Genomic DNA, 24,417 nt, shown 5'->3' on the forward strand with positions numbered 1-24,417 from the left:
ATTGTTTAGTTCCAAAAGCATTATACCTTTCAGTTCTAATACACAATAAAACAATCACCCAGGAAAAAAAGTAAACTGAAACAATCTATTAACTGGATACTAAGCTTCAGGATACAAAGAAACTAATGATGTTTTCTCTTTTTCTTCACATTGAATTCACTAAATCAATCATTTTTTTTTTTTTTGCCAATTGTGGCCACAGCTTATTTTTAATGTAAAATATCTAGATTTGGTAATTTTTCATTAAATTGACTACAAATGGACTGATTTCTTGGCAGAAGGAATATATTTTTTGAAATCCTGTTGATTCCACAAACATCAAATGCTTGAACAAAAGTATCACATTGATTGTAGGGGTATAGTCATTATATATCTGTCATTAAATTTACCCAAAGGGTACAAAAGTATTCTAATATAAATGTTCATGATTTTGGCATAAACATCAGTGAGACGCTTGAGTGTCAGACAGTTCTATGTTCGTTTGAACACTGGAGTACCTGGATGTTAAGAACTTGAAAGGAGGCTTTTTTTTAACAGCAAAGACTGTTATCTTATTCCTTTCTGAATTCTCAACAACTAACATAGTGCCTGGTAATTAATTTGGATAATTTAGAATGTTTTAACTATGCAACTTTATAAGAGATGTAAAAATGAAATATTGTAGGATTTCATAACAAGGAATATTCCTTGGAAGTTTTCCAGATAGATTTTATATGCCAGCCTACATACAATGTTGTGATAGTTAGTTTTATATTTTAATTTAGTTAGGCTTTGGTTATTTAATCAAACCTAATATAGGTGTCGCCATGGAGATATTTTGTCACTATGATTAATATTTATAATTATTAAATTTTAACTAAAGGAAATTATTCTTTAAAATGTAGGTAGGCCTCATCCAATCAATGGTTCAGAGTTGCCAGCCTCCAAAATTACATAAGCCAATTTTTTGAAATTAAAAAAAAATAAAATACTTATGTGTGTTTATATGTATGTGTTCACTTGCTTTACTGATTCTTATTCTCTGGAAAATCCTGACTGATAGAAATTCAAAAGATTTAACTGCCAAACAGTAGGCATTTCCTACAAATTATTTGTAGCATAGTTCCTGAAAGCACTTACTCAAGAATCTTTAAGTTGTATGCATGCTATTATACTGCTATAAAGAATATGTTGGGGTGGTGCCTATGGCTCAGAGGAGTAGGCGCCAGCCCCAGATGCCAGAGGTGGTGGGTTCAAACCCAGCCCCGGTCTAAAAAACTACAAAAAAAAAAAAAAAAAAAAAGAATATGTTAAAAACAAAACAAACCCTCAATAGATTGAGGAAAATTACTTTCAAAAGAGTAGAGGGTGGAAGAAAGGGTATCAGGCCTTGAACTTTTAAGAAAACATAAATCAAAATTCCAATCTTGCCGTTTTCTAGTTGTGTAAGGGAATTGATCACTGATAAACTTTAGTTTCTTCAGTTTAAAATGGAATGAAGATAATGCTATCAACATCTGAGGAATTTTGGAATGCTATACTTGTTAAATTTTTACTTAAAAAAATAAGAAACTTTGGCAAATATCTGGCCTGTATGAATTCAATAAATGTTAGTTATATATTAAAAGAATAATTTGTTTTCATAGCTTATGAGTGTCATTTGATGACAAAATAAAACACAAAACCCACAAACACAGACACACACATATGTATGTATGTATGTATGTTCTAAAGCAATTTGAGTGAACTGTAGATATCATTTAACCCAATGGTTCCCAACCTTGGCTGTACAACAGAATCATTCAGATGAATTTTAATAAATGTGATGATAAAGTGCCTCAGCTGTCCTCCCTCCTATTACCCCTTACAATTCTGACTCCTAAGTGATTCTAATCTGCAGACAAGGTTGAGAAGCAATCATCTGATGCCAAATGGAGAAAAAGAAGCCTGGGAACTGATTGGTTTAGTAAAGGGCGCTCCTAGCTTTGGAACCTTGCAAGTTTAGGATCCTCTTCTTGGCAATAAATAGCGCAGCATTAGTCTATAGCATTATTCTGATGCTACTGTTAGGAAGGAACTATACTGGTGGGGATTATTACAGTGTTTACTTGCTTTTTGATCCAACCTCTTTAAAGATCAACAGATTTCTTATGAATTTGGTTTCTCCAATTTATAGACTAGTTCAAGCCTTAAGCATTTTTACCACTTTTTAAGTGTCAACAGAGTGTAGGGTCAAATAAATTATCGTGCTACTTTCAGCACTGCTGGGCTGTCAGAATAACAGAGAATGTTCTTCATGTTATCAGTGCTCTACTGAACCCTTTAATTGCTTATAATCTAGGAATGCAGCAAAAGAAAGGACTGTCTATTAAAAGAAGATAAGACATACTACAGAATAATGTGTAATGTTAGCCTCATTGGCACTGGCCAATAATAGTAGAGCACTACTGTTCAAATAAAACTGGTCTTTCCCAGTGCAGTTAGCACAGGGCACCACCCTGACCAAGAAGAGCACATTAAAGTTTTAAAATATGGGTTTATTAACTTAAAACAGGAACATCGAAAGGATTTAAAAAAGAAACACACCTAATGGCACCCCTATAATCTAGCCTTATTGTGGTTTGTTGTATTTGCCTACATGCCATCTATACACACATGTTCAGTGTGCATACAAAGTAAATCTTATAGTTATAATCACTACATATGTATTTGCAGGCCTTCCTTTCCTTTCATTATAAGTATCACAAAAGAAGCCATAGAAGATACATAAAGGATTGGAATTTCTGTGTTCTAGTAAAACTTTATTTACAAAAACAGGTAGCAGGATGCATTTGGCACAGCTTGGCTATGGTTTTCTGACCCTTATGGTAACATAGTCCCCACTTTCACCATTTTAAATGATCATATAATATTCTATTACATAAAATCTATTCTGCCCTATTCTATCCATATTCTATAATATCTATTTAAGAAACTAGTTTACTTGAGTATTACTCGATTGCTGAGCATTACTTTTATTCTTCTTAATTTCTGTGAATGGACATTAAAATACAATTTTTGTTAATAATGTTTTAATGAGAAATTAGTAACTTTTTCTCAGTTACTAATCTACTAAACTAGTTACAACTAGTTAGATTGTCTCAACATAAATTTAAAGTAGAGATAAACAACTAGATGAAAGGTAATGACATTTATATTCTACCAAATTGCTCTAATTAGACCAAATTTAACACTATCAGTAATATATTTTTCTTTAACCAAAGCAAGTTGTTATATGGCGGAACTATTCCAAATCCATCTCTAAGAGGTGAGTTATCTATGACTGCAGGACTTGCAGACAATGTGAGAACAAAGAGCTGGACTATATTCTTTGAGCACCATTCTTCACTTTAGCATGTTTCCTTATAAGAGCCACTGCTTTCCACAAACCACCAGCAGAAGAAATTGCAGGTAGTTTTTATTTCATTGTCTTAAAACCATCATATTAGTCATTCCTATTTAACTGTGTGGCTCATTAAGAAATAACACACATACTGAGATGTACACAAAAATTGTAGTGACTGGGAGTGGTTAAACATTTTAAGAAGGCCACTTTTATACTTAATGTTCATAGGTAAGGTAGGACTTAAACATTATGATACGGAATCCAGTAGGCCATATTTTCAGAATTTAAGGTAAAGTACTAGATTAAAACCAATCATTAAGTGTAAAAGCCATTGCTAAGGAGAGCAAAGTATAAATTTTACCTTTTATGTATTTATTATTTATTTGAGCTCAATGGATACAAATCAAGTAGTATCTGAGATTGAGAAAAAAAAAAGTCAAGTCTTGATATCAGAATACTATTCCAAGTAAGTCACTTTTAAGCTATCCAGACTTTCTCTCTGTTGACCTTTATGAATGTTGTCATCTACATCTTCCCCCACCGCCTTGTATATTGCCCTTTTTGAAAACAAGTCACCATTAACCATTGATATATCATTTAAGTTCAAGAACAATAGATATAATGCCTTTGATTTGGGTTCAACAGGGAGGGTTGAGAAAGTAGCTGGATTTTTTTATAAAATGCAAGAGCACCATTAACATGATGGTGAGGAGAGGGGGCCATTCACACACTGAAAGTACAACATCCGGAAGGAAAGAGAGTTGGCAACCAGAACTTAGCCACAGGAAGTCCAGGAAGAGGTAAGAAGATTTTTCTGGAAGATATGTGAAGTACAATTTAAGAAAACAAAAGCATAAAATAACACACTAACAAAGAGTACAGAGAGCCATCTAGCTGCAGGGACTGGGCATAAAGATGAGGGCTGGAACATATTCTTCTTAGTAAAGTATCTCAAGAATGGAAGAAAAAGTACCCAATGTACTCAGACCTACTATGAAACTAATTTAGGGTTTGCACATGAAAGCTATAACCCAGTTACAACCTAAGAATAGGGGGAAGGGGGAAAGGGAGGGGAGGGAGGGGGAAGGTGTGTAGAGGGAAGGGGAGATTGGTGGGATTACACCAGCGGTGCATCTTACAAGGGTATATGTGAAACTTGGTAAACGGTCTGTAAACCTAGTGAATGATGCCCCATGATTATATCAATGTACACAGCTATGATTTAATAAAAAAAAAAAAAAAAAGATGAGGGCTGGGGCTTGAATTCACAGGGCTCCAGCTTTATGTGTGTTTTTAAGTGTGTATATGGGGTGAAAAGAGCAATGCAAGGAGACAGGAATTAACCAGGTCACAATGGTTTGAAATGGTCAGCATGATAGATGTAGAGATACTGAGGACTGGAGCCACATTGTCTAGTTTCAAATCTCAGGTTCAACACTTATTAATTGTGTAACCTCAGACAGGTTATGTCAGCTATTTCTGCCTTAGTTTCCTCTTCTATCAAAAAGAGAATAAAAATATTTACTTCATGAATCTATAGTGAGGATCAAATCAATTAATATATAGTATATAAATGATACATATCAATATATAAGGAAATGTATTTTTTATATTTCTAAAAGTACATGGCACTCATAGAATGCTATGTATGGATTTATTATTTTACACATGTGACTTCCTCAAATATCCAAGCAAGGAGAGCTAACACAGAGTCTGTAAATAGCAATCAGCTAAACCCATAGTTCCTTCTTCCACCAAGCATTCCTTCCATTCACTTTCCTGATCAAGTCTTGTAGGGTGAATACCGTGTGTTTGCATGTTACTTTATGACTTATTTCCTCATAGAATCCCCTTTCTTAAACAGACTACACTCTAGAGATGTCCACTTTAGTACCTCTTGATGGGGTCTGATTTCTGAAATGCAAATTTATTTTAAAATTGGCTCACAAAAATCCAAAGAAGGTGGGACAACTGTGTCAATGTCATTATTGGTTTCCATTATAAACATTCTGTTCACTGAAAGTCTGGTTCATGATAAAGAGCACTGAGCACCTCCAGTTCCTATAACTTTTTACACTCAAGTCAGCTTAACACTTCTTGGCACTTTTCAAGGATATTTTCTACTTTCTCTACTGAACTTGAGTTTCAGTGTATTATTTTCAACTGTTTGAATGACATAGAAGGTGTGGTGTTCTATAGTATTTATGGCTGCTATCCTATCTCTATTAAACTCATCTTATAATCTATATTATTCTGCTGCTTCTACCATCTAGTCAATATTTTCTTAACCGAGATGGCCTTCATCATTAGCAATGGTGAGTATGTTTTGCCTGCAAGTATTTTTGTCTGCAGCAGTTACATTGAAAATACTATTGGTGTTATGTGGCTACCTGGATCTTGGGAATGTCAGAGTAAGCTAGAGATCCTAGAAAGTTTGAAATTGACTAGCATTTTACTACTTTTGGTTAAAGCCCTTTCTTCCTCATTTTACTATGACAGTGGTATTGTTTCCAAAGTATATTGTGATCATCTGGGTTTATTTTGTAGGAATGGTGGTAGTTTCCTTGATAGTGGGTGTCAAAGTTCTCTTTGTTGTTTAAATGCAGAGAAAAAGAAAAGAGAGAGAAAGAGAAAACACATCACCCATGAGAACAGCTGCTTGTACAGCTATACGATATGCTACTTCCTCATCAGGGTTGATATTCTTATTGAGATGCTTTACAATCAAGAAATTTTTGACAATTTCTAGATCTTTGCAACATTAATGGAACCACCTAATAACAAAATTCCATCAATCTGGCTTTTGTCAAGGTTGGCATCCTTCAGGAGTTTTCTCTACTACCTTCTGGATGCCATGGAAAAAATAAGCATTTAGTCACACACAGTTGGCTTAGGAAATGCCAAGAACACAGGAAGTAAAGCAAGCAGACAGTCACCAGAATGGGAGAAGATATTTTCAGGTTATGTTTCTGACAAAGGTTTGATAACCAGAATCCACAGAGAACTCAAACATATTAGCAAGAAAAGAATAAGTGATCCCATCTCAGTGTGGGCAAGAGATTTGAATAGAAGCTTCTCTGAAGAAGACAGTCACATGGCGTATAGACACTTGAAAAAATTCTCATCGTCTTTAATCATCAGAGAAATGCAAATCAAAACCACTTTGAGATATCATCTAACTCCAGTAAGAGTAGCCAACATAGCAAAATCTCAAAACTACAGGTGTTGGCGTGGATGTAGAGAAAAGGGAAGACATCTGCACTGCTAGTGGGAGCAAGCTAATGCATTCTTTTTAGAGAGAAGTTTGGAGAACACTTAGGGATCTAAAAGTATATCTGCCATTCGATCCTGCAATTCCTCTACTAGGTATATATCCAGAAGACCAAAAATCACATTATAACAAAGGTATTTGCACCAGAATGTGTATTGCAGCCCAATTCATAATTGAAGTCATGGAAGAAGCTCAAGTGCCCATCGACCCAAGAATGGATTAGTAAATTGTGGTATATGATTATCATGAAATATTATGGAGCCATAGAAAAACATGGAGACTTTACCTCTTTCATGTTTACATGGATGGAGCTGGAACATATTCTTCTTCGTACAGTATCTCAAGAATGGAAGAAAAAGTATCCAATGTACTCAGTACTATTATGAAACCAATATGTAATCACACACCCTTCCATATGAAAGATAAAACACAACTATAGCCCAGGATGAGGGAGGAAAGAAGAGGAAGGGAGGAAGGAGGTTGGATTGAGGGCCGGTAATCGGTGGGACCACACCTATGGTGCATTTGGCAAGGGTACATGTCACATCTATTAAGTGTAGAGTATAAATGTCTTAACACAATAATTAAGTGAGGTGAAGGCTATGTTAACCAGTTTGATGTAAGCATTACAAATTGTATAAAAAATCAGCACATTATACCCCATAAATGCATTAATGAATACAGCTATGATTTAATTTAAAAAATTAAAAAAGAAAAAGGAAATTCATGCCCTTATAGAATGAGTCAATTTCATTGCTGGTATGAGCAGAAAAAATAAAAATACGTTTCTCCTTCTAACAAAGAGTCCAGAGGCAACACACTGCCTAACTGTTAAAGGCTATGAACTCTTTGGCTTGCATTTGAACTCTTCAATCACTGTATGGTTATAAAAATCTTCTCTACCCAGGTGAGTATTAGCAGTTACGGATTTTAGTTAAAAGATGTCATCCTGGGTATTTAGAATAGATGTATCAAAGTTACAACCACCCCTTTTAAAGATTAGCATGTGTTACTCTTTTTAAAAGGTTCTTCTTAGTTCCAGGCCATAGGCGATACCTACTTCAGTAGACTAATCATTCTGAGAATATTAAAACTAATAATTATTCCTACATTCTCAGTAGCCTGAGGCTATGAATCATTTAAGTAGGCAGGAACAGTAACTACTTCATCTCTTTATTTTATTTTGTTTTTACTTTCTCCTGTCCTCCTAAGCAGCTTCTGCAAACTCTTTCACCTTGCTTAGAAACACAGAAGAGATACCTGGTGGGGGGGGTTGTATTATTTCCTTTATGTTCTATGTAGACTTACTTTAGACTTTACCTCCTCATAAACCACTTGGAAAGGCAAGTGCTTCATGTTTGACTGAACTATGATGTCATCAAACTTGTGACCAATTTGCCTCTTTGGTTTTGGTGGGATTCATTACCTCTTTCTTTTTGCAAACTCAGTGATGAGGCATTCACACTTTGTGAAAGCTACTTAACTTGGAGAGCATGATTGCCTTGATAATTGGCAATCATTTCTATTTCTCCATGCTGCAATGTCCCTGAAAAGAATAAGTGGTATCTAGATCAGTGACATTAAACAGACATCCTAAATGAAAGGAAGAAAAGGGAAAATAGAAGCAGAAAATAGAGGGAAAAGTCAGTGTCAATAATTACCTCTTGCAACTCACTTCTACATGTAACCTATGTCCTCTGTTATTTCAATCACCTCCCTATCACTGTACTTCAGTCTTTATGTATTTCAAACTCAAATATAAATGAGTTCAGCTTTACAATTGATTCAAATGATAATGTTTTTCATTTGCTTTCAATTGTTTGCAAAGTTCCATTGCACTTGGTAATAGATGCTTGACTACAACGTGACCACCAGATTTCTGAGAATGGTATCAAAACATCTTGGTCTTCCCTCTTTTTGTCTTGATTAGTGTATCTAGTGGTTTATCAATTTTGTTTATCTATTCAAAATAAACCTGTTTGTTTTATTGAGAATTTGAAATTTTTTCATCTCTATTTTATTTATTTCTATTCTGATCTTTATTATTTCTTTCCATCTACTAATTTTGTGTTTGGTTTGTTCATGCTTTTCTAGTTCCTTAAAGTGCACCATTCAGTTTATATTTGAAATATTTTTACTTTTTTGATGTAGGTGTTTCTTGCTATAAACTTTCCTGTTAGCACTGCATTTTCTGTGTCCCATACATTTTGGTATGTTGTTTTTCATATTCACTTCGTTCAAAAAAATGTTTAAATTTTTTCTCATTTTTTTTCCATTGATGTAATAGTCATTTGGAGCATATTTAATTTTTATATTTTTGTGCATTTTCTTAAGTTGTGCTTGTTACTGATTTCTAGTTTTATTCCACTGTTGTCAAAGAAGATTCTTGATACAACTTTAATTTTTTTTTGTTTGTTTTTTGTTTTTTTTTATTGTTGGGGATTCATTGAGGGTACAATAAGCCAGTTACACTGATTGCAATTGTTAGGTAAAGTCCCTCTTGCAATCATGTCTTGCCCCCATAAAGTGTGACACACACCAAGGCCCCACCCTCCTCCCTCCATCCCTCTTTCTGCTTCCCCCCCATAACCTTAATTGTCATTAATTGTCCTCATATCAAGATTGAGTACATAGGATTCATGCTTCTCCATTTTTGTGATGCTTTACTAAGAATAATGTCTTCCACTTCCATCCAGGTTAATACGAAGGATGTAAAGTCTCCATTTTTTTTAATGGCTGAATAGTATTCCATGGTATACATATACCACAGCTTGTTAATCCATTCCTGGGTTGGTGGGCATTTAGGCTGTTTCCACATTTTGGCAATGGTAAATTGAGCTGCAATAAACAGTCTAGTGCAAGTGTCCTTATGATAAAAGGATTTTTTTCCTTCTGGGTAGATGCCCAGTAATGGGATTGCAGGATCAAATGGGAGGTCTAGGTTGAGTGCTTTGAGGTATCAGGACTTTTTTGTGGTCTAACATATGATCTATCCTGGAAAATGATCCATGGGCTGAAGAGAAGATTGTATAATCTGAAGCTGTCAGATGAAATGTTTTATAAATGTCTAATTAGTTGATCTAATTCTGAGAGTGTGATGAAGTCCCCCACTATTCTTCTATTGGGACTTGTCTCCCTTTTTGGCTCCATTATTAGTCACATAAAAGCCTTGGGGATATCTTTGATTTCTCTCTTACCCATGTCTAATTTTATCCAGATCCAGTCATTTTTTTCTTCTTCAATGCCTTTTGCATGCATCCTTTCACATTGCTACCACTATAGTTTAAAGTCTTATTACTACATATCCAGAATATCATGGCAGGGTTATCATTAGTATTTATCCTTTCTCTGAGTCCATGCCTTCTTTATCATCATCATTCATTTTTTATTAATTTACAAATACTCATTTTGTATCATCCTTTTAATAAATACTATGTTAAGAGTTGAAGGTGAAGATATGAATTAAATGTATCTGCTATACTCAAGGTATGTTGACCTTTTTAAATTATAAGTTTTATCACTCTAACCCTTACTGAAAAATTTAGTCCCCATAAACTATCAAACAAAATAAAATAAAACAGATCCAACTTACTTTTACAACCAGTATAATTTATGTAATTATATAGATTCAAGTCCTATTTCTGCCATTTATAACATTGTTTATTAATGATTAGAAATGTGTTTCAAAAATTGGTCTAGAAGGGACTTTTCTTAAACTGATAGAGGCTATCTACAGCAAACCCACAGCCAATATCATATTGAACGGAGTTAAATTGGAATCATTTCCACTCAGATCAGGAACCAGACAAGGCTGCCCATTGTCTCCATTGCTTTTCAACATTGTAATGGAAGTTTTAGCCACCGCAATTAGGGAAGAAAAGGCGATCAAGGGTATCCATATAGGGTCAGAAGAGATCAAACTCTCGCTCTTCGCAGATGATATGATTGTGTATCTGGAAAACACTAGGGACTCTACTACAAAACTCCTAGAAGTGATCAAGGAATACAGCAGCGTCTCAGGTTACAAAATCAACATTCATAAATCGGTAGCCTTTATATACACCAACAACAGTCAAATTGAAAAAGCAGTTAAGGACTCTATCCCATTCACAGTAGTGCCAAAGAAGATGAAATATTTGGGAATTTACCTAACAAAAGACGTGAAAGATCTCTATAAAGAGAACTATGAAACTCTAAGAAAAGAAATAGCTGAAAATGTTAACAAATGGAAAAACATACCATGCTCATGGCTAGGAAGAATCAACATTATCAAAATGTCCATACTACCCAAAGCAATATATACTTTCAACGCACTCCCTATTAAAGCTCCACTGTCATATTTTAAAGATCTTGAAAAAACATTACTTCGTTTTATATGGAATCAGAAAAAACCTCGAATAGCCAAGACATTACTCAGAAATAAAAACAAAACAGGAGGAATCACACTACCAGACCTCAGACTTTACTACAAATCGATAGTGATCAAAACAGCATGGTATTGGCACAAAAACAGAGAAGTAGATATCTGGAATAGAATAGAGAACCAAGAGATGAATCCAGCTACTTACCGCTATTTGATTTTTGACAAGCCAATTAAAAACATTCAGTGGGGAAAAGATTCCCTATTTAACAAATGGTGCTGGGTGAACTGGCTGGCAACCTGCAGAAGACTGAAATTAGACCCACACCTTTCACCATTAACTAAGATAGACTCTCATTGGATTAAAGATTTAAACTTAAGACATGAAACTATAAAAATACTAGAGGAGAATGCAGGGAAAACCCTTGAAGAAATTGGTCTGGGTGAGTATTTCATGAGGAGAACCCCCCGGGCAATTGAAGCAGCTTCAAAAATACACTACTGGGACTTGATCAAACTAAAAAGCTTCTGCACAGCTAAGAACACAGTAAGCAGAGCAAGCAGACAGCCCTCAGAATGGGAGAAGATATTTGCAGGGTATAACTCTGACAAAGGTTTAATAACCAGAATCCACAGAGAACTCAAACGCATCAGCAAGAAAAAAACAAGGGATCCCATCGCAGGCTGGGCAAGGGATTTGAAGAGAAACTTCTCTGAAGAAGACAGGCGCACGGCCTTCAGACATATGAAAAAATGCTCATCATCTTTAATCATGAGAGAAATGCAAATCAAAACTACTTTGAGATATCATCTAACTCCAATGAGACTAGCCTATATCACAAAATCTCAAGACCAGAGATGTTGGCGTGGATGTGGAGAAAAGGGAACACTTCTGCACTGCTGGTGGGAATGCAAATTAATACATTCCTTTTGGAGGGATATATGGAGAACACTCAGAGATCTAAAAATAGATCTGCCATTCAATCCTGTAATTCCTCTGCTGGGCATATACCCAGAAGACCAAAAATCACAACATAACAAAGATATTTGTACCAGAATGTTTATTGCAGCCCAATTCATAATTGCTAAGTCATGGAAAAAGCCGAAGTGCCCATCGATCCACGAATGGATTAATAAATTGTGGTATATGTATACCATGGAATACTATGCAGCCTTAAAGAAAGATGGAGACTTTACCTCTTTCATGTTTACATGGATGGAGCTGGAACATATTCTTCTTAGTAAAGTATCCCAAGAATGGAAGAAAAAATATCCAATGTACACAGCCCTACTATGAAACTAATTTGGGACTCTCACATGAAAGCTATAACCCAGCTACAACTTAACAATAGGGGGAAGTGGGAAAGGGGGGGGTGGGTAGAGGGAGGGGAATCGGTGGGATCACACCTGTGGTGCATATTACAGGGGTATTTGCGAAACTTGGTAAATGTAGAATATAAATGTTTTGGCACAGTAACTGAGATAACGCCGGAAAGGCTATGTTAACCACTGGGATAAAAATGTGTCAAATGGTTTACGAAGTGAGTGTATGATGCCCCATAATCATATCATTGTATACACTTATGATTTAATAAAAAAATTAAAAAAAAAAAAAAAAAAAAAAAAAAAAAAGAAATGTGTTTCAATCCTCTGGTCAATTTTCTTGCTTTTAAAGAATAGCTACGGTATTTGAATGTGGTAGATTCCCACTAAAAGTTAATTTGCCTTTTTCATGTTCTTAAATAATTGGCATCCCCAAGTGTAGATTCATATAGAATCAAAATATAGTGCATTCTATATATCATCAATTTGGCAGTTGGTGAAACTGAGATGCAATGTAGTCATCTAGTCTTCCTGACTCTCTATCACAGCACTAAATGTGAATAGCCAAGAAATACATACGGAGGAAATTTCAGGGTAGGAAGATGAGGGACCTTCTCCCCAAAAGGAAAGTTTATCTTTCTTCCTCAAAATTGAAACATATAACAAATTTATCAGTTTATAGCCAAAGACAGCTTGTTTAATTTTTACCCAAATTTCAGTATAGGAGTTATTGATAAATCTGAAAAACACAACAGATACTTGGCTGTGTGACATTGAGGTAACTTAGAAGCATCTTCAGTGAAGATGAAGATGAAACTGAAGATAGTAGGTACACTGGGAGGAGAAGTCATTGAACTACAGATGGTTAATCTTGTGCTGGTCTTCAGGAACACCCAAGACTAAGACATTAAGATGACAGGCAAGGAAACTAAGGCCCAAAGAGGTAAAGAAATAGACTAGAATGGTACATTTACATACAGACCGAACTTGGTAACCTGGCTTTTGATAAATTCTATGATTATTCCATTTGACTACACTGGCTGCTCAGATAGAAATATTTTCATTGATTAGCATTTTTTGAATGCTGTCCTCTTTGCTGATCACTGTGTAAAATGCCAAGGAAAAGACAAGTCAATAAGTATACCTGAGTTGGAGGCAGATAGAGAGTAGAGGGAATAAAAGCTATTCAGTTGTTTCATGTGTGAATGTACCTCTAGTTGTATAGGCAAAATATATAAATGTCTGTAGTCACAGCCAGCCAAAGCAGAGTGACTCCGAAGAGGTTATTACACTATCATTTAAAATTAAAATTTAATAAGTTATATTCAACACTAGTTGAAAACATTCATAAATTTAATGAATCTTCTAATTAAATATTGTATATGCAAGGGTACAAAGCAGACTGAGAGAAAACCTTAAGAGTTATTTTTATGCTTAAATGCAATTAGTAAGTAATGTTTGAAAACAAAACGAACTTGAATTTTATGAAGCCTTTTCTCTAAAGCAGAAAATGTTTATTTCATAAATTATCCCTTGTTTTCAGGAATTACATGTTTATCTTTTGCTTTCATTGCTAAGTAGTCAGCTTAACTACAATTTATAGCAAGCAGTCTCTGAGTTGTCAGTTTAGACTTAGCCAAGTCCAATTTCATGCAGAATGATTATATAGCTATATTGTCAATTACTTCATTGTGTTATGATGCTAAAGTAGTTCCGTGTTAACAGGCTCCATCTTGGAGAAGAAACTATATTTTCCTAATCAGTGGTGCATCTTACAGGGGTATTTGCGAAACTTGGTAAATGTAGAATGTAAATGTTTTGGCACAGTAACTGAGATAACGCCGGAAAGGCTATGTTAACCACTGTGATAAAAATGTGTCAAATGGTTTATGAAGCGAGTGTGTGATGCCCCATGATCATATCAATGTATACAGTTATGATTTAATAATAAAAAAAAATTTACAAAGAAAAAAAAAAGAAGTTACATCTGGTTTCATTTATAATTTTTCCTTAATATGCTTTCTGATATTGTGTGGTGAACTTACCCTTTACTCTCTTTGGGCAGCTATTAATGAGATATTGTCTAAGTTAATATGTTTGTCATATTTAAGTTCGATATTTAATGTGAAGTGGAAAGTTCAATTTGAAATTTGACAAGTAATTTGCTATGTAAGTTCATGAAGTACAAATTTGGAAGTATTTAAGCCATAGCATCCGGGTTTGAAATATTGATCCTACCTCCCCCCTCCCTCCCCTCCCTTTTCCCCGTCTCCCTATTCTTAGGTTGTAACTGGGTTATAGCTTTCATGTGAAGGCCCTACATTAGTTTCATAATAAGGGTGAGTACATTGAGGGGGATTAATGGGATTACACCTGTGGTGCATCTTACAAGGGTATATGTGAATCCTAGTAAATGTGGAATGTAAAGGTCTTAGCAAAATATCTAAGAAAATGCCAGGAAAGCTATGTTAACTAGTGTGATGAAAAAGTGTCAAGCGGTCTATGAACCAAGCGTATGGTGCCCCATGATCATACTAATGTACACAGCTATGATTTAATAAAAAAATAAAACATAAATAAATAAAATGAAATATTGATCCTCATCTCTCCTCTTAGAGAGCTTTGTAGTTACTTTGATATTTTAGTAATCCAGAAAACATTAAATACCATCTTCTTCTTTTTTTATTTTTATTATTATTATTATAATTTTTTTTTTTGCAGTTTTTGGCCGGGGCTGGGTTTGAACCCACCACCTCTGGCATATGGAGCCAGCACCCTACTCCTTTGAGCCACAGGCACCACCCTAAACACCATCTTCTTAAGCAGTGTGAAAACTGTGGTATCCGTCATCTTTTTCATAGCCCCAACTGAAAGAGTTAATTTTGTCCAAATGAAAGTGCTTCAGATTAAAAACTTAGTATTATTTCCCCTGAGTAATGTGCACACAAGTCATTGCTGATTATTTCTTTCACCAATTTGGTATATCTTAACTAATAAATCCATATCTTTCAATATAATGAATACAATAATTTCTTTTAAAAATAACAAGAAATTAAAATCAGTAATAAGAAATCTAGGCAATAATAACAGATCATCTGCATACTTACTTTCATTCTGGATCTGTCATTACCTACCACATTCTCAAAGAGTAAATTCTTTGTTGAAGTCCAAAGGATTTTGCTCATAAACAATAAGGCTGGGTCATCTTTCTCCATATGCTAGCCTGGGGTTGCAACTCTATCCCATTTATTTCCTTACATTACTTGCTGTATACCAGATGGTCAAGTGCCAACTTTGTCTTCTAATTCAACTTTCATCAGTTATTTCTACATTTCCCAAGCAGATGAGTTATACCTAATTCAAAAATGATGAGCTAACCTTAGGGAAAAATAGGGTTAAAGATGATAAATCACTTTGAAAGATAAGAATAAAGGCCTGAAATATACTTTAGAAAATCACTGTACCCGTTCTTAGTCTGAGGAGGAAAATAAGTTGACTTGTCTTCCCCTTTTCAGAGCAAATAGTAGCTTGGAAAAGCTGAGAAATGAAACAGATAGAAAAGTCATCTAGCTTTATCTAACCAGAAATAGGAAAAGAATCACAGAAGAAAATCTGATTAGTATGAACTATCAATAAAAAAAAGTCAAAAAGTTCCAAGAAGCCTGAAAGTGTTGCTCTTAGTAAAATGCATGTCAAATTTTTATATGCTATACCATGTTGTGAATTAAAATGTGGTTATGCATATAGATGGCACATTTGATTACAAATTAAAAGCAGAAAAATACCCTATTGCTTTATATTAATGCCTATTCAGAAATAATTCCTGAAACATTATTTGCTAGCAGATGTACATAGGTTAGAAAATGGGAATATGTAAAGCAATTAATTTGTGCTAACCAGGCTTACACATGCATATATCCATTTATCTTTCAGAAACTTTGCAGATCCAAAGCACAAGTGTTAATTTAATAAAGATGAAATGTGACAAAATATTTTAAAGTGCTTTATAAATGTAAATAGTTATAGAAATACAATTTATTATTATTGATTTTAATTTAGAAATTACTAAATCATTACTAAATCATTTTCTGGAACATAAAATAAGAATAAATTTGCATTCATGTAGATCTGTACATGCACATTAACACATATATACATACATAATATTTTAGATACACAATAATACAAAATACTTTAAAAGAATCTTCTTAAAGATTTATGTGTTCTAAGAATTCAGTATAACCTGTAAGGACAGAGGGAAACATGAGAGGAAGGCACAAAAAAAGACTAACTATATAGCTGTATTCATTTCTCAGTTGGAGGAAGTATACACAAGTAATCACAGTACAATTTCTTTCACCAGTTTGGTCTTTAACTAATAGATAATATTATTTTGAAGATAAAAAAATGATCCATTCTATATGTGCATGGGTATTTTTTAGAGAGGAAAAAAATGAAAAGGAAATCAATACTAATATGAAACTAGTAGATGAACTCTTAAATGCTCACACAAGAAAAATAATACAATTAAATTCCAGTGGAGAAAAGTGGGTAAGAGGGGACAAGGGAGGGGGTTTGGAAAACTCCCATCTAATAGGTAAAACGTAGGGGTATATGGTACACCTCCTGCGTGAAGGGCTCAACTACAACTTAGATTTTATCTAACAAACACAAATAATGTAACTTAATCATTTGTACTCATATATTAATCTGAAATTGGAAAAAAAATTGAAAAGGAAAGTATATAATTGCTATTCAACTACAGAACAAAATACACACACACACACACTGTTACACATGCATGTGCACACATGCACGCACGCGCACACACACACTGCAGTATGGTCTAATGAGATCAGAAAAATTGTAGTTCTGGTTTTGATTCCACCACATCTGAAATTCTTTTTTTTTTTTTGAGACAGAGTCTCACTTTGTTGTCCTGGGTAGAGTGCTGTTGCATCCTAGCTCACAGCAACCTCAAATTCTTGGGCTTAAGCAATTCTCTTGCCTCAGCCTCCCAAATAGCTGGGACTACAGATGCCTGCCACAATGCCTAGCAATTTTTTAGAGATGACATCTCACTCTGGCTCACGTTGGTCTCAAACCTATGAGCTCAGGCAATCCACAAGCCTTGGCCTCCCAGAATGCTAGGACAGGTGTGAGCCACCATTCCCAGCCTTAATATGGGATTTTTAATACCTAGAAAGGGCCAAAGCAATATAATATAGGCAAAGCATTCTATGAAGTAAAAACCACTACATCAGAGTAAAATGTTAAGATTTAGAAGTAAGTCCAATATGTGTTGAGGTGATGAAGAAAGTCCTCCTTGCCTATCACGTCATTATATTGAACACTCACCTATAGCCTGGAATCAAATTAGAAGTTGTCTATATATACACATAAGAAGAAAGTATTTCTCATTTGAACTGATCTATCTTTCAAGATGATGCCTTGATAGTTGTCAGTAAGAGGATACACATATCGGTGATAATTTTTTTTCTATTTTTGTGTTTTTTATTTTTATTTTTATTTTTTTGTATTGTTTGGGATTCATTGAGGGTACAATAAGCCAGGTTACACTTAAGTGCCCTAAATCAGAGGCCAAAGTCATACTAGAGAGAGATATGACTCAATTCATAGATCACACATATTTTTGAATTTTAGCACATTCTCAAACTGTTTTCAAATATATTATGCACATTTAAAGTCTTAAAACTTCCAATATTGTACATTTCAGATATGCAGAGATGATTTTGGAAAAAAATAAAAAAGGAGAATGTCAAGATGAAGAACATCCACAATGTCCCTGATCCAGGCCACAATCAGTTCCAACCCAGAATAGTGCAATAGCCTTGCAATGGATCTCCCTAATTTTGCCTTTTTTTTCAACTGTTTTCTATACAATGGTCAGATGGTAATCTATAAAGCACTGTTTCTCAAAGTGTGCTTCTCACCCATCAACATCAAAGTCACTTGACAAAAGTTATTGAATAATGCAAATTCCCAGACCCCACCTGTGAGCATCTGCTTTCATAAGTAAGTAGGACCTAGAAATCTGTATTTTAGCAACACACCATGGGATTTTGATACTGCTGATATTTGAAAACTACTAAGGGGCAAGGTATATCACAATGTCATTTCTCTGTTTGAAATCCTCCAATTGGTTGTCACTCTCACTCTTGAAAAGCCAAAGGAGACATCATTGTCCACAGACTCTTCACCACACATATGACATCATCTTTTATGAAAAAACTCTACTTGCTTACTTTCTTCAAACGCTGCAGCCTTTCTGATCTTCCCAAACTGATCCTGCTACAAAGCTTCTGCATTTACTGTTCCTTTTGCCTGGAATGCACCTATAATTTTATCTCCCACAGTTATCCACTCACTTTAAGTATTAACTCAAAAGTAAGAGAGGCTTTCCTTGGTATCCCATATTGACTAGAACGCCCTTACGTGGCTTTATCTTACTAGTATTCCTATAGTTTACCATAATATGCTTGTCTATCTTCCTTCACTTCAATTGAGGCTCTTTGGCAGAAAGAATATAGCCTGTTGTTGACCATAGCATGGTTAGTACCTAGTGAATCATTAATAAATATTTATAAAGGTAATTTAAAAACCTGAAGTTTTACTCTTTCAGCTGGGTAGCCTGTGGTTTGTATGTTTTCTCCTGTATGCTCCCTTCTTTTCTTCTTGCAATCTTCCTTCCACTGTTCTCTCACCCTAGCCTATATTCTTCCACTATCCTGAAGTCCTTCTCCTTGCATTTATAGATCTCCTACCCTCCTACCTGCTCCAGTAGGAGCTCTTCCTCTATTCTGTGTATTTCCTCTATCATGCACTCTCCTTCTTCTTTCCCAACTGTGTTATTCCTCTATGCTGAAGTCTCCCTGGTCCCTTCTTGCAATCTTCCTCCTCTTATGCTCTGTCTCTATTCTTTAATATCCCTTCCTCCATTCCAGCAGTATTCTCTCTTCAACCCAGTGGTTCTTAAACTAAGTGTTTGTGCCTCCCACTCCCATAAGGAGACATTTCTGTTCGTCACAACCAGGGAGAGTAATGTTACTGACATCAATTGGATCATTTCGAGAGATGCTGCTCAATATCTTACATTCCCTTAGGATAGTCCCCCACAGCAAAGAATAATCTGGAGCAAAATATCTGGAGCAAAAAGTTCTGAATTTTGAGAACCCTACTGTTGAGATTAACACCCCATACTGAACTTGTCTTATGCTACACATTTCTAACAATCTGAAGCAGGAAAAGAAACAACTTCCTTTCCCTCTAATGAACACATTGCTGACAACAGGATATAAAATCAGAGAAGCTTTAGTATAAGCATTCTAAAACATTTAAAATGAAATAGTTAAGAAAGGGGAGAGAGGATGAAGGGAAAAAAGAATATAAATATATTTATTGCTATTGAACCATACACGTAAGTATTGTAAAGATGGCAAATTGTATATTCATATTATATCTCAATAAAATATGCAAGATGTCCTCAGTTTCACCATTCAGGTCATAAAGTCTCAGTTCTATTTCTTAATATTTAGACATTAAAACATTTCTTTTGGATTTTAATGAATACTGGAGAATCTTTGTAGTGGGAAAAGTGGAAGGAAGTAGTGTGACAAAAATTTAACAGCAGTTAAGTTTGAATTCTAAGATTAATATGATTTTTACCTGTTTCATATTTTTATTTTCCAATGCTTCTTCATGCTAATATATTACTATCAAACTCATGAATGTTAATCAAAATTTAAAGTACTGATAAAAAATATACCAGCAACAAAAGCCTTTAAAATCAGAAAGCACATTATCAGCATGAAAAAGAGACATCTTAAAATTTGTCATTTAAAAGTTACAAAGTAAGAGACACCTTTAATGTGGCAAATTTGGCTATTATCCTCAATAACTCGTGTTTTTTCAACTGAAATGATAAAAAGTATATTAAGTATAAAGTAAAATTTTAAACTCTAAAAGCTGGGGAATTTTGAGTATGTTGACTTTATAGATTTCCAAAGTAAGCTCAATTTGCAAGTAGTATCAAAGACAACATTTTAAAAACTGTCAGCTTAAAGCTTTAAAAAAAAACTCTTGTAAAATATTAATGTCTTTTTTTGTAACCAATTAGGTATCAAAATCCTAAAATCAAATGAAGAATTGTTCAAATAAACAGGTATTGATTTTGTAGATTTGTGATATACTTAAAAATTGTTAACATTCTAGAAACTGTGAGAAATTTGAGCATGCTGTCCTCATAGATTTCCAAGATTAGGCCAATTTGCAATTTCATTTCCAAAATACTCTCAACTAGATATGAACTTATGAAAGAAATACATTAGGAACATATCTAATTACTGATCACAAATAAATTTTTAGATCAGCGAGTAAATGTTTTCTACTAAAGGCATTATAAAGTGGTGTCATCTCATATATATTTTTTTCCTCTCATCCTCTTGATTTTTATATCTTTAAGAATTTCAGAAAGATTTCAACATTTTTGAGGAAGCTAAGATTTGCAGGATAGTAAGAAATTCTCATCATTCTGTATAAAATAAATGTCAAGTTGGATAAGGACCCATCTTTTTGGTTTATACCATTTATCGTAATCAATTTAATATTGCTTCCAGCAGTGTGGCACAGCACTGCATAAACAATATGATAATTGGAATTCCTCTCCTCCTTGAATTACTAAGCAAGTTACAGTGCATATCAATCATGCATAATGAGTCTGAAGCATGGCTTGATTACATTTCATTTGCATAAGAATTTTCTATATTTTTTAAAACTGATCATTTTTAATTCAGAATAGATTTAAATGCCACACAACTACTGCTCTCCTCCTGAAATGCTAAGCAATCTTCTTACATAATACAAAAATGCTAATCAATTTTTTTAAGGGAAAACCTGACTTGTTAATGAATTTTCACCTTTCTACATGTTATCAAATCTCATGACACTGTCACCTGTCCAGTTCACAACTGGATATGCATTGATACGGTTCAGTTCTAATTGCCCCATTATTTTGTTGCATTTACAAGGGAAACATCTTTTAAATAATTCTTGGATTGTCCAATTTGAAGGGTAATTTGCTCTCTTGCATTCTGTACTTTGTAAAAAGCCTACGATTAATTTACAGAAATATTGATTCAAACACTCTCTGATAAGCCAAAAGACCGAAACTTAAAAATGAGACAAACAGTAACCAACAGAGAAATAAATATAGATCTAGGAGTTAAATCACAATGAGATAGTAATAAAAATAGATTATTAAATGTAACCATTAGGAATATAATTTAATTGGAAAGATTACATTAAAATAATTACACATAAGATATTTCAGAGGATAACCAATTTCTTCAATATTGTACGTATAGTAGATTATACAGTAGTCAAAGATCTTGGAAGATGTGTATGTGAAACATGTTTAAATATTTTAGAAGAACGTTTCTGAGTAGACCTTAGAAACCAAGATAAAGGGTAGGGCAAGTAACTTGCTCTTAAAACATACCTGTACGATGAAAATGATTCATTAAACTATTTGACAGGAAAAAAAAAAAGAATGGGTTATGTGAGAGAAGCAAGCAACTATAAAAAAGAAAAAGAATTTAATCTGCTAAGTAAATTCTTAGATTTAAACCTCTAAGCAATGCTAAGCAAGTACCAACACACTGGCTGGTAACAGTTTCTAATAGATACCGTTACTACATACTAAATTTTCTATTCCTTACAAGAAAAAAGTATGTATTTTTTTCTATTGAGCAAATTTTATTCCTCTAGAGGAACTGGGAACTTTTGGGAGGAGAAAAATCTGCTTGGTGAAAGAATTTACTAATTTACTGAATCATTTTGAAGGATTATTCTATCTATAAATTCCTTGTCTGAAACTACCATGAATACATGGTTACTTTAAAAAGTTCTCTTTTGCTCACTTATTCATGCTCACATACCCTTCTTAAAACTTACTGATTCTCCTCCCTTTATCACTGTACAAAGCTTTTGAAAGTCAAATATGAAACATTCTTTGAAAATTAGCTTATATAGACATTTAGTAAGATGTTTCACATTTTGAAAATCACATTGATTTTCCCTAGACTCAATCACATTGACATTACCTAGAAAAAAGGGCTTATCCTTAGTCAAAAAAATGAAATCATCTACTTAATTTAGTACAGAAAACTTCTCTCTCAAATGCAATATTGTTCATCATTACAGTAGGATTAAAAAAATAATAATCTGTAAAAAATCTTTTTGATGGCTAGGTTAGAGACGATTTCACATTTTCTGTACTTTCCAAATTTCAAACAATAAACCTGATGAAACTTCCAAAATAAACAAAATATTTAATTTTAAAAGCAATTATAAATACAGACTTGGCCAAACATTTAAATAGTGTAAAACACAAGGCAATAAACAACACATTTTCTTTTATTTTTTACCAAAAATTTCATTATAGAAACATAACATTATCAAACATTTATCATTTCCTTGTCTTAGAGACATTCTAAATCTTTCTTCTAGCTATTTTGACATATACAATAACTTATTGTTAACTATAGTTACCCTGCTGTGCTATAAAACACCCCAACTTATTCCTTCTATCGAACTGTACTTTTTTTTTTTTTTTTTTTTTTTTTTGAGACAGAGTCTCACTTTATCGCCCTTGGTAGGGTGCTGTGGTGTCAGAGCTCACAGCAACCTCCAACTCCTGGGCTTAAGCTATTCTCTTGCCTCAGCCTCCGGAGTTGCTGGGACTACAGGCGCCTGCCACAATGCTTGGCTATTTTTGTTGCAGTTGCCACTGCTGTTTTAGCTGGCCCGGGGCCGGGTTCGAACCTGCCACCCTCAGTATATAGGGCCAGCACCCTACCCACTGAGCCACAGGCACTGCCCTAACTATTTTTTTACCTATTAACCAACTTTTCTTCATCCCTTCTCCTCCCTACTCTTCTCTGCCTCTAGTAAACATCAATCTTAATGAGATCAACTATTTATGTTCCTCCCCAAAAGTGAGACTATGTGATATTTATCTGTATCTTATTTTATTTTTAATAGATATAGGGGGTTGTTATGTTGCTCAGAATGGTCTGAAACTCCTGGCCTGAAGAACTCCTCCTGCCTCAGCCTCTCAAATAGCTGGTACTACAGGCATGAGCCACTACACTCGGTGTGGCTCTTTGTGTTTCTGGGCCTGGTTTATTTCTTACATACTGATCTCTAGTTCCATCTGTGCTACTATAAATGACAAGATTTCATTCATCACTATAGCTGAATAACATTCCATTGTGATATATGTGCATGTAAGTATGTACACCACATTTCCTTATCCATTCATCTATTGATGGATAATTAGGTTGATTCCTTATCTTGACTATTGTGAATAGTACTTCAATAAACACAAGAATGCAGATATCTCTTTGATATGCTGATTGTTTTTCTTTTGGATGTATACCCAGCAGTGGGATTGCTGGATTGTATGGTAGTTTCATGTTTAGGTTTTTGAGGAACCTCCATTCTGTTTTCCATAGCAGCAGTACTAATTTACATTCTTGCCAGCAGTGTATGAGCAGGTCCCTTTCTCCTCATCCTCATCAGCATATAAAATCATTTGCCTTTTGGTTTTTGTTTTGTTTTGTTTGCAACTGAGGCCTGACAATATCGTTTGTCTTTTTGTTAGTAGCCATTCTAACTGGAGTAGCATGCTATCTCATTGTGATTTTGATTTGCATTTCCCTAATGACTATTGATGTTGAGCACTTTTTCATATACATGTCAGTATGCCTTCTTCTGACACTTTGCCCATTTTAAATCAGTTTTTTTTGTGTGTGTATGTGTGTGTGTGTGTGTGTATGGTTACATTGAGTTCTTTGTATACTCTTCATAATAGTCCCTTGTTGGATGGATAGTTTGCAAATATTTTCTCCCATTTTGTAGGTTGTCTGTTTACTGTGTAGTTTTCTTTGCTATGCAGAAGCATTTTAGCTTGATGTAATCCCATTTTCCATTTTTTTTTTTTTCACTTCTGCTTTTGAGGGCTTTGGGTAAATAAATGTCCTGAAGCATTCCCTCAACATTTTCCTCTACAAATTACAT

The sequence above is a fragment of the Nycticebus coucang genome, chromosome X (assembly GCF_027406575.1).
Source record: "Nycticebus coucang isolate mNycCou1 chromosome X, mNycCou1.pri, whole genome shotgun sequence".
NCBI lineage: Eukaryota > Metazoa > Chordata > Mammalia > Primates > Lorisidae > Nycticebus > Nycticebus coucang.